The 13,079-nt window shown below is 36.0% G+C and overlaps 1 protein-coding gene across 2 annotated transcripts in view; it reads right to left on the minus strand.

Moving 5' to 3' along the window:
- Positions 1-1,944: 1,944 nt before the first annotated feature.
- LOC105483784 (cilia and flagella associated protein 54) overlaps positions 1,945-13,079 on the minus strand; it is a 383,346-nt gene continuing 372,211 nt past the window's right edge. For both annotated transcript variants that reach the window (XM_071071285.1, XM_071071284.1), the window contains exon 69: positions 1,945-2,380. The gene's annotated coding sequence lies outside the window, so the exon portion shown is untranslated. The remainder of the gene's footprint in view (positions 2,381-13,079) is intronic.

Here is a 13,079-nt window from a genome sequence, read left to right on the forward strand (position 1 = left end):
CTGAGAACAGCATCTCTAAATGGTCCTTGTGCAGCAAAACCAAACTCATATTTAAAATCTACATGTCACACTAAAGTAACAGCCAAGCCAAAATTAAAAATCGTATTTCAGTATGCAATCTTAGGTGAATGACCCCATCATTAAGGAGTAGACTTGGCTGCAGTTGCATCCAGCACACGGCAGGATCGCTGTCATCTGTCCTCCCCACTGCAGGTTGATTTCTGCCTACTGCATGCCCTGTGTAATTCCAACACTCTGGGATTGAAATGTAGTTTAGCATTTTTATGTCACCTTTGACTCACAGTCTCTATGACTCTCAATCGGTTCGGTTTACGGTTCATCCTTCCTCATTCAGGCTCTTCCCTGACTCACCCTAAACATGGATCAGCCATGTGTCTGTTTCTCACAGACGGTATCTGCGTGTAGCAGAGGAAGGGGGCTTTATGCCGCTTTGTTGCTTCTCATCTGTTGTCCCTCCAGGCTCTTCCTTTTTCCATTGGCCTTCTCCATGGGTCTCCCCAAGAAATTAATTTCCCTTTACCTTGTCCTATAAAACAATTTAGACTACCACCTCCCACTTGCTCAGGGCTTCCACTTTTCTATACATAAGGTGTTCTGTCAATAATGACCATTTTGTCCAAAACTTCACCCTTGAGCAGCACTAAGAACTGTTAGAGGCTTGCAACTTCAGCCTCTTTCTCTTTTCTCTGCTACCAGTCTCTAAAATCATTCAGCTGAAGCAAAACATTTAGAGCTAATGGGAAAATAATGGATAAGCCGCTTCCCTCCTCCACCCTCCCTAGCTTCCTGGAGAGGTTGGTGAGGGGGCACGGTGCCCCCATTGTTTGGGATGCGTCTTTAGGAGACCTCAAAGGGGAAGGGAACAATCTATTTGTTTACCCACTAGGTAAACTAATCTTCCCACTCCCACACTTTTGAAAGCAGATAATGCTAAGACAATTTTGGTTTTAAGTAACACGTTTTCGTCCTCTTCATTTCACATTTGTCACTTGAACTATTCCACATACATTTAATAAAGAAGTCTATGCTAATCATTAATTATGATACCAATATACCCATTGTATTTTATTCTAATGTAACTCACTCTTGTGGATTTCAAAGAATTTCCCTAGATTTAATTAATCCTCAGCTTTGCTAATGAAAAGCATTGCTTCTAACTGGCATGAGTGTGGGTTTCTAATCTGTTCCTTAAGGTCACCTCATTTTTCATGAAAATGTACATTTATAATTTAACATTGCAGATCTTTCACATTCCCTATTAAGCAATTATTTTGATTACTTTATTATCTTTCTTTTTTTTCCTAGGCTATGTAGGTTGGTTTCTGCCTATCATGAGCCAAGTATAATTCTAAGATTCTCTTTTACTTCCTTTATTAGCATGATCTGCATTAGCAAGGGATTCATTTTCATTCTGAAGATTGAAAACAATTTCATTATCTGATAAAAATTATCTTCTCATATGCTATAAGAGGCAATTCTCGTCATTTATGGTCTCATTAGGTATTTCATCTACCCAATACATCTCCTCAATATTTCTTCCCGGAAATAATCAACTTGTGGCTCAACTAACAATATTTTGGACTAGGGATCCTTGTTTTTGTCTTCCTTCTCTCTTTTTTCCTGTGCTTCCCCCCCACCCCACCCCACCAATATAGTTACTGCATCATCTCCCATGAATCCTTGCTATTTCCCTGTCTTCCTAAAACATTTTGTGGAGGTTTCATGTTAACATCTATCTGCATTGTTGTATTGTGAATTGTAAGTTTACATTTTTGTTGCCTTTAATATACTATCAGCATCTTAAGGTATGGGCCACAGCTTATGGATCTTTGTGTTTTTAGAGCCTGGCACTATGTCTAATATAGAGCAAACCTCCAAAAATGCATATTGAATAAACAAAGGACTAAATACACATGCATGCTCATTTTTATCAGAGTGTAGTTTTAATTTACTGGAGAATTTATTCTTTTCAAAACATAGGGAGAGTAGGGAAGCCAAAGCAACTTGACAAAGAAATAGATCAGCTGGACAAATTGAGAGCAAGCTGAGAAGATATACAGACCTTGAACTCACAGAAAAGGTAGTAGTTAAACTGTCCTACTGGGAGCTAAAGCACCTATGAAGCTGCAGAAGGCCAGTTGATCAACAGCAAAATCTCAAAGCAATATCTAGAGTATTTGTATATATCATAAGAAATTAGATGGGGCAAGATCCAAGTTTGAACTGGAGGCTTCTGTGCAAGCAAGACATTGAATCATGACTACTTCTTCTCACCAAATTTCCAAAGGCTGACAGATATTGCTGAAAAATTCCTCAGTCTGTTGTCATACTCTTGATTTATTTCTCAGTTTTATCATCCCTAGAGGAGGAAAAAAGAGTAATACCTTGAATTTCATGTAATTTTCCTCATTTCAGAAAGTGCATACTTCATTTCACCTCACCTGTTAAACAAAAATTATGCTCCTGCGCTAGTCCCCAACAGACCTGACCAAACCACGGTGGAGTCACTCATGCTGAATGCCACATCATCAAACCAAAACTTTTAAAAAGCAGAGATCCCAAAACAGAATAGAACAATTTTTCCTGAACACAGAAGATTCAAGTTTACCTGAGTCAGTGTAATAGGGAAGTCCCTCTGTTTTAACTCTTACGAAAAAGCAACCTGATATTAACCAACCAGGTTTTCTTTTCTATTCTTCTGTTTCCTTGTTCCTACCTTATAAAACCCACTGTTGTGCCATTGTCCAGTAGGAGATCTCATACTGTTCTGCAGAATGGAGGCTGTCCCTGATTCACGACTTGCAAATAAAAGCAAATTAGATCTATAAACAACTTTGTTGGAATTTTGTCTTTTGACACTATATGCATATTAGAAATGTAAAGAATGTTGACATACCATACTGTGGAATTGAGATGAGTTCCATGGGAGTGTCAATGTGCCCCTACTGGCTGCTTGGAGCTGGATCCATTTTAAGGAAGCAGAGTTCCCCAGAGGATTTTGATCATGTTAAGTTTAAAATTCTATTAAACTTCTAAATGGAGACGTTAAGTAGGCAGGTGGCTCAGGAATTTGGAGATAGGAGAGCACTCTGGGTTGGAGATAAAAGACTGGAGGATTTTGGCATATAAATGGTACTGGATAGGGTTATCTTGAGTGGGAGTATGGAGAAGACAAAAGAGAACATATGCTATGGAGAAGCGAATTTTTTGATTAAAGTCAGGTAATCTTTGAAGTCTTCGGTCAGCAAATCATAGCCCCCAGGTTAAATTTGGACCACTGCCTGGTTTTTGTTCAGTTCCTGAGCTAAGAATAATTTCATATTTTTTTACGGTAGGGAGAAAAATGCAAATAATAATATTTCATAGCACATGAAAATTATAAGAAATTCAAATTGATTTTTAAAAGTTTTATTGGAACACATCTATGCTTTTTGTTTATATGTTGTGTATGGTTGCTTTTGCACTGTAATGGCAGAGTTGACTATTTGCAATAGAGACACAAAGCTAGAAGATTTACTATCTCACCCTTTATAGAAAAAGTTTGAAGACCCATGTATTGTGTGAGAATGTATCTTGGAACTGCTGTGACCACTGTTGCTGCCAGCAGGAAAACTAGACTGAAGACAAAATGTCACAAGGAAGAGGGTTGCTGAGCTAACTGCTGAGAAATGAATGACAGCTCAGATGTGAATCATGAACTTCTGGATTGAGTCAAGCCAGAAGCCCACCTTACCTCCGGAATCTTCAGTTACATGAACAAATAAATTTCCTTTAGTGTATGACCCAGTTAAAGGTAGATTTTCTATTATCCAAAACCAAATGATTCTTAACTAATACAGTTGTAAGATCCAGATATAATCTCAGCTCTTTTCGCCCTTAATATACCCAAACTTGACTCAAACCTCCCATTTCATAACCTATGAAAGTCTAAAACTATTCCCATGATTCCTACAAATTCCCCAAAACTTAAGTTCTCATGATCCTTATTCCAGAAATAGCATGTTCAGGATGTATGCTACTTTTCAACAATTCTCCCTCATTACTAGCTTCTCAAACATACAAACACATTTTACAACGATCATTTTTGTGAGTTTGGTAATTTTACTTAACGTTTGAGGGATCACTGTAATGGGTCACTTAATCCACTGTACAACCTTCTGTTATCTGATGGCTATCTATTCTTTTCTTCCCTTTCTCTTTTATTTCTCCAATTTCCAAAGCAAATAAATTCCTCTCTTTGCAGGATAGGCAGCCATTCCAGTTTACCTGGAGCTGTCTCAGTTTGGGGATAGTCCCAGATTTTGCACTGAAAGCCAATCTCAATTCTGGAAAAACTGGGAAGATTTGTGACCCTATCTCCTGTCTCAAGTAATTTTACCTGCTCCTCTGAAGCATCAAAGCTAACCCACATCAATGGCTCATAGAGACCACCTATTCTAATAGACTTATCAAAATATCTTTCTAACCAAGGCACCTCTGTCCTAAATGAGAATTACTGTACCAGATGTTTAAAAAATAAAATATCTCATCATTAAATGGAAACACATTTAGAACTATGACATCTTAACAAAGTGATGCTTTCATCATTATAAAACGTTCTATTTCACCTCTGGCAGTATCCATTTTTGAATACCTTAATGACGATACAGCGACACCAACTTTCTTATGTTCAGTGTTCACATGGACTCCACTTCTCCATCCTTCTATTTTCAACCTGTTGGTGTCTTTTATTTAAAATAGAACAATCTCTGCTTTTAAATGAAAGTTGTGGTCAATTTACACTTAATACAATTAATAATATGGCTAAATGTAAGTCTAGTGTAAGTCATCTAGATTAATAGGCTGATTTTTTTTTTCTTTCAGCACTTTTAAGAAGGCAACTCATTATCACTTGGTCTCCAATGTTTCTGATGAGAAGTCAGCCTTTACTCTTATTACCCCCTTCCTTAGGACTCTGTGTTTTTTCTTCTAGTTGATTTTAAGATGTTTTTCCTATTTTTGATCTTCATAACTGTGACTATGATTTGCTTGGGTGTGGTTTTCTTTTTATTTATCTTGCTTGGAGTTCATTGAACTTCCTAAATCTAAAGTTGGTTAATATTTTAAATCAAATTTGAAAAACACTTTTACCATCCCTTTTTCAAAGGACTCTTTCCTTCCTATCTAGAACTTCAGTTGCTTCCTATCTGGGACTCTTTCCTATCTTAGACTTCAATTTCACACATGTTAAAACATGAACAAGCCATCATAGCTCTGAAAGTTTTGAAAATCATTTTTTTCTCAGTACTGAGTTAGATAATTTCTACTGATCTGTCCAGAAGTGTACTGTTTTTTTTAAGAAAAATTCTGTAGCACATAATTTGCTAAGTCCATTCAATGAATTTTTAAATTTCAGATATATTTTTCCAGTTTAAGGATTTCCATTTGGTTATTTTTCTATTTCCATATCTATCCCGATATCCCCCATCTCTTTATCCATTATAGCAATCTTTTTCAATAGATTATTTTACATGTAAAGTATAGTTATTTTAAAGTCTCCATCTGCTAATTCTAACACCTGAGACTTCTGGAAATGTGTTGACTGTTTTTTCCCTAGATTATGGATGATATTTTCCTGCTTCTTTGTATATAAAGTAATTTTTAATTATTTAATGTATATTGTGGGCAACATTGTTGAGTTTTGTTCTAGCATACAGTTAAATTACTTTTATCTTATGGAGGTTTGATGGGTGGGCTTATTTTTGGTTGGCTGTCAGGTCTCATTTGTTGTCCTTGGTTCTAAAATTCTTCTTAAGGTAGTTCCCTCCTAGGTTTTAACGAAAAGCACAAATAATTTCTTAAGTCCCTTTTCCTTGACTGGACTTGAATTAAAAATTTGTCTCTCCAGTACCATGCATCTGTTGAAATCTCTGGGGCTTAGTTCTTTTAGCCTTTCAGCTATGACTCTGCACTGGATTCTCTGGAGTCTCATCATGTGCATGTATTTTTGGTAGTCAGCCAATACTTTTAGGAGGATTCGTGCACAGATTTTGGGGCTCGCCACACTGTCTCCCTCCTTGTTGAAACATTCCCTCCTTTATTTCTAACTACTCTGGCAGACCCTCAACCTGACTTCTGAATCCTCAGTCCAGTCATTCAGCCTCTTCCTGATTGCACTCTGTCCCTTATGTATTTTGCAAGATGAGGTGTGCCCTCAGCGAAAAAGCTGTTTAAATTTGGACCTCACCTAGTTTGTTTCCATATTTCAAAGATTACCATTCCTCCGGTTTCTGCCTATTTTTAGTCATTCCCCAGGGACTTCAAACAATCGTTTTAATTCTGATTTTATGATTGTTTGCACTGTTTTTTGATCCAGAGTTCAAAATTGTTATTGGCAAATGGTAGTTCAATAAAAGCCACTCTGCTATCACCAGAAATGAACTCCTATCACTACCATAAAAAAACAAAACAAACCAAAACAAAACAATAAATAACCTCTGATCCTGCTAGATAGAAACGAACTTCCCCCGAAGATGTATGTAATAATATAAGAATGTAATAATGGTAAGAGCTACCTGTTATTGAGCATCCAATATGTGTTGGACATTGTTCTAGGTGCTTTATGTATCCTAAATTTACAGATGAGAAAACTAAACTACAGAGAAGTTAAGGAACTTGGCCAAATTCATGCAGGTGGTAAAAGGAAAGCCAGGACTATCCGATGTCATAGCTGACTCCCTCATCCATGATACTATACTGCTATTCAAACATAGGGTAGTTGTCCCTTGATGGAAACAACTTAGAGGAGACTTAAGCTTGTAGTAGAGAATTCAACTAAAAAACTTTTATAGTTCCTTTAAACGTAATAATCTATTTTCTTTCTTTTATTTTTTTGAGGTGGAGTCTCACTCTGTTGCCAGGCTGGAGTGCAATGGTGCGATCTCGGCTCACTGCAACCTCCACCTCCCAGGTTCAAGAGTTTCTCCTGCCTCAGCCTCTGGAGTAGCTGGGACTACAGGCGTGTGCCACCACACCCAGCTAATTTTTGTATTTTTAGTAGAGATGAGGTTTCACCATGTTGGCCAGGATGGTCTCGATCTTTTGACCTTGTGATCCGCCTGCCTCAGCATCCAAAAGTGCTGGGATTAAAGGTGTGAGCCACCATGCCTGCCTAAACGTAATAATCTCTTTTCTTTCTTTCCTTCCTTCCCTTTTTTCCCTTCCTTACCTTCCTTCCCTCCTTCCTTCTCTCTCTCTCTTTTTGACAGAGTTTTGCTCTTGTTGCCCAGGCTGGAGTGCAATGGCACAATCTCGGCTCTCTGCAACATTTGCCTCCCAGGTTCAAGCAATTCTCCTGCCTCAGCCTCCCAAGTAGCTGGGATTACAGGCATGCATCATCACACCCGGCTAATTTTGTATTTTTAGTAGAGAAAGGGTTTTGCCATGTCGGTGAGGCTGGTCTCCAACTCCCGACCTCGGGTGATCCACCCGCCTCGGCCTCCCAAAGTGCTGGGATTACAGGAATGAGCCACCGTGCCTGGCCCATAATAATCTATTTTCTTACAAAAATTATAATTCCAACTCAACTAAAAGTATTAATTTTCATGTCAGAGAAATTAGTTTTCCTCAATCACCAATCTGGAAATGTATACATCAAATAGTATTCCCATATCGACTCAGCTCCTGCAGAACTGTTTCTCTTTTCTCTACTTTTGAATTTGAGTTGTAGCACCTCAAGCAGAACTATGTACTTGCAGTTACCCGAACTGCTGAAGCACTACTTGTATACTGTGTTTATTCCGGATGCAATGTCAAGATTGATCAACCAACTTATTTCAAGCAGTTTGAAGAATCAGCCTTTGAAGTCTTGAGAAATAGCCATTTTGGTGTGTTTTTTCCATACAACCCAAAATACATTTGAAAAATATTTTTAACCAGCAAAATTGTTCTAAGAAAAACAAAAAACACATTATTTTTCCTCATACAAAAATTAAACTGTTTTTAAGGTCAATAAAAACATTTCTTTCCTTGATATCCCTCCCTTGCTACATGTCTCCCAAATCGTTTTAAACTAATTAGTCAGAAATTAATATTGTTTTGCAAAAATAAAATAAATGACAAATCCTTGAAAGAAAAGTCTACAGTCCTTGAAATGATCTATAAAATGTGTGTTATTTTCCTGGGGGCTGCTATTGAAGACAGTTTTTTTTTTTAATGGGATGTTATTATCAGGATTCACAGGAAAACTTATTTTCTGGAATGAGTACCAGGATCACTAATAGCAATGCATCTCCTAAGTATGTGGTCTGTTTTTCCCTTAAAATGCTGTTGATCTTGTAAAGCACTGTATTTACTTGTTAACAAGTGCTGCAGGAAAGCATACAGCCAATCTATGGTTGACTCCTACTGAATGTAAAGGATGAATGGCACGTTAAAAAAATTAAAAGAAAAAGAAAAGGGCTCAACTCCTGGCTCCATCTTACTTTTCTACCACGTCGTCTTTGCTTAATTTTTCTTGTCTGGTTTTAATTAATCTTACCATTATTTTGAATGCATACTTATAAGCTACCTTAAATTTTTTGAGCAAGTTCAAATATGAATAACTAAATGGTCTAGATTAGACTGCTACAATTTAAAAAATAAGAACCATTGAACCATAAACAAAAATGGAAAGGAAAATGAGAATGTAAAAAAAAAAAATTCACAAAAATATATAAAAAGAGTTTGTATTCTTGTTATTGAGGGATCTTGGAAATCTCAAAAAAAAAAAAAAAGAAAAAAAGATGAACATACAAGTAAAAAATTGAGCAAAGATCCTGAAGAAGCATGACAACAGAAAAATATATAGTGGACCAAACAATGTGAAAAACATTCAACCTTAGAAGTAGTCAGATAAATGTAAATATAAACCTAAGAATAAATTTTTGTACAAAGTGGGAACATAAATTTATTTGTTTTCTTGAAATCTACCTACTTTGGTCCCTGACCTCAAGGAGAGGACAGATATGCAAACAAGCACGTGCAAAATAGAATGAGTGTGATAAAAGCACCTATGTGTTACATGGAGACACCAGGGAGGAAGTGGTATGGACAGGCTCCGTGGTGGAGGAGACGCCTGGGTTGAGTCTGGAATGAAGACTTGAGGCCATTAGGTATGAGTCTTTTTTAAAAAATTGATGAATAAAAATTGTATATATTTATCGTGTACAAACATGTTATTCTGAAATATATATATACATTGATTATTATAGAATAGCTAAATTGAGCCAATTAATATATGCATTTCCTCACATACTTATTTTTTGTGGTGAGAACAGTTAAGATCTTCTCTCAGCAATTTTCGCGTGTATAACACATTGTTAGTAACCATAGTCATTATTTTGTACAACAGAACTCTTGAACACATTCTTCCTGTTAAATGGAAATTTTGTATTTTTTGACTAACATCTCAACAGCCCCTCCCCTAGTCCCTGGTAACCACTCTCTACTTCTATGAGTTTAACTTTTTTAGATTCCATATATAAGTGAGATCATACAGTATTTGTCTTTCTGTGCCTGCCTTATTTAACTTAGCGTAATGTCCTCCAGGTTCATCCACGTTGTGGCAAATAACATAATTTCCTTACTTTTTAAGGTGGAATAATATTTCATTACGTATACACACACATTCCACATTTTATTTAGCCATTCATTCATTGATGGAGACTTAGTTGATTACATATGCTGGCTATTGAGAATAATGCTGCAATGAACACAGGAGGGCAGATATCTCTTAGACATGTTGATTTCATTTCCTTTGGATATATAGCCAGTAGTTAGATTGCTGGATCAGACGTGAGCTTTCTGAAGGAAAGGACTGCCTAAGTGTCACTGCTTGTGTGCACAGTCCCTGGCATAGTACTGGAATTTGATACACATTTTTTAAAATAAAGAGAAAGGACATTTTTGCCAGGAAGCAAAGGACCAGACTAATGAATAAGATCTATCAAATGAACAAATGTATGCTTGAATGAATGAGCTCAGTTTGTCAGAGAAATACTAATGTATCTATGAAAAAGAGATTAAATGACCAGCCTCCAAAGGACAAAATGAAGATTTAATTTTTTTCCTCCTATGGATCATTATATATACTTTATTACTAGGAAAACAAACTCTGGACAATTCCTTTGGCCCTAATTATATCTTGATCATTCTAACTGCATTTCATCCAAACCCCAGCAGGTCTAAACATTTTCAACTTGAGCATTTTCCCAGTCAGTAAGTTCTGAAAAGGCCTGTCTATGTTACACTTAGGGAATATAAACAGTTGACTCAAATCTCAATACTTTTCCAAACATTGTTTTGTTTTATTTCTGGCTACTAGGGAAAATAATTAGACAGGCTATAGAAAATGCATTTAAATATTAACAATGGTTATTTTACAGTGGTCGACTTCTGGGTAACTTATTTTCACCTTTCAATATTTTGTAGATTTTCTACATTAGTTCCAAATTGCTTTTATAATAAGAAAATCAGTCCAATAAATTCTTGTGAATCTTGTGGGGAAAAATTAAATTAGGCAAGTTTTGAAACTACTTTGAAATATTTGAATTTTTTAGAAATCTACTCAGTTTTCACATCATGTACAATTTAAAGGGATGGTTCAGGGTGGTTTGTACTTGGGCAGAATCTGGTTATAGACCTATTCCATTCTAAGCTGTTAAATATAAAATGTATTAAAGTTATCTTAAATATCAAACAGGAACAAAAGCAATTAATTTTGAATAGTCTCCAAAGTTCCAGTTGAAAATGGTTATTTTTACAGGGCTCATATATTACAGGTTATGTTACCAATTATTACTTGTTGTAAAAAAATTCCCATGCCTCTTAACCCAGCTTTTAACTAATGAATTTAATTATGAAGAAAACTGCTGTCACTGAAACCTTCTTCTTAATCATGCCTGTACTTATGACAAAAAATATCTGTTGCTATGGAAATTTTAGAGTCAAAGTTGCAATTCATAAGGCTCCACTGAAGTGAAAAGTGGAAATAGAAAATGAGTGTTGGTAAAGAGAAAATTCTTTCTTAATATATTTTTTAACATCAAAATTATGGATGATAGATGGATTTTACAAGTAAATCTCATTTTGCATAACAGTCATGTAAAAAGTTCTGCATATATCTAATTTTGGAAAATCAAATAATTTAAAGTATAATGATGAACTTACAATGGATAGGAATCGAACAGGGAATCTGACTCAATTTAATTAAACATTTATTAAGGCTCTACTATCTCATATTAAAATTTAATATTTTCATAGATTGAGTTTTCTAAAATTGGGCATATGTATATAGTTTAACATTAGTTTCAAAATGATTTTTAGTTGTCATTAAAACCCAAAATAATGAAACCAGATGTGAACTACTCAGTTCCTGTCATATAATGAGATGAGAATCATAGTTCAATTTATTAGTTATTTACTGATAGGTGAGCCAATAACTATACAAAGCTTGCGAGCCAACAAGATGAAGGGAATCAACGTGTTTGTTTTTAATTTATGAGACACATTATGTATGCAAAAGAAGTAGAGACCAATATAATAAACATTCAGCTTAAGAGAGAAAATTTTACAAAGACAAATGAAACCTCCTGAGCATTTTCCCTGGAGTTCATCCTCCCTCCTTTATCCAAGAGGTGACCACAAACCTGAATTTGGTGTCAACCATTAATGAATTTGTGTTAAAAATATTTTTAGTATATATGTACTCAGCCATAAATACTATATTATGTGTTTTGCCTGTATTTAAGCTTTATAGAAATGGTATACAATGGTATCTTTTTACATATATCCTGCAACACTTGATTTTCTTTGACTAAACCTGCTTTTGAGATGAATCCAGATTGACATATATCTCTGTTATTAATCCATTTATGAATGTTGTTTAGTATTTCATTATTTATTTATAACTTCTATAAAATATTATCCTGTATGACTATGCCACTATTTCTTTATCCATTCCACCTGATGGATATTTCATAGGTTTTCCTTTGTTTTTACTACTATATTCAATGCATCAGAAATTTGCACAAGTCTTGCTGGGCAAATAGGTCGGAGCTCATATTGTAGAATATACTATAGCATTTCAAATGAGAGAAAATGGCAAAGAGTAGTTAAGCAGTGGACTTCTGGGTTCACTGTTTTCTCCCCTAACCCCATTAGGGGCTTGTTCAATCCTATGCATACATAGATAATATTAAATAAATAATAATATTTAAATCTTTTTTATGGATGAAGATGTGCTGGATGACATGTATATTTCATTTAAGTTTTCAGGTTTTATGGGCACCCTATAAGTTCCATGATGCATTAGGAAAAACAATGTGCCCAGTCTCAAACTGAATGTAACCTAAAGTAATGTGGAGCAGGCCCACACACTTATGACACTCTTGAGCTACTGTTTTAAGGTTGTTATATGAAAATACTACAAAACTATGTGTCCAAGGACACTGTTAAGAGCCAAATGAGCAGGGCACCTTGAAGTGCTCTAGGAGTCCTTGGAGGCAGACACCCTTCTGCATGGTCATTTGAACTGGATGGAGGGATTTGCATGATATTGCTCAAAAGGGGAAGGAAGAGCAATGCAGACTGCAGGCAGAAACCGTTTCTGGACAGTACATTTCTACTCTCCAGAAATTTACCATTTCCCCCCTGCAATTCAGTGACGAACAGGTTGGCTGAGCTGGGGACTGTGAAGTGCCTACGCATGAAGTGAACCAAGACCACCACATTTAAGCCTCTGAATAGCTGGCAGGTGGTCAATTTCTAAAGCAATCTCTTGGAGGTTGACATGGAGAAAGATACGGGAAGTGCTGCAGTTTTATTACCTATCACTTAGCTGCTGGCATGGGCTTCTCTTCCCTCTTTCCTGACTTCCCTCCCCTGTGTCTGCTCCCCTTCTTCTCCCCCTTTCAGCTTGCCTCCTGTCATTCTCTGTTATAATTAAAACAAATAGAAAACATTGCAGGTGTCTACTATAAAGCATTTGCAGATACTGTATATTTTTAAAAACCAGCTGCAAATTGTGTAATTTGGTCTTT

This window comes from Macaca nemestrina, chromosome 10 (assembly GCF_043159975.1).
Source record: "Macaca nemestrina isolate mMacNem1 chromosome 10, mMacNem.hap1, whole genome shotgun sequence".
NCBI lineage: Eukaryota > Metazoa > Chordata > Mammalia > Primates > Cercopithecidae > Macaca > Macaca nemestrina.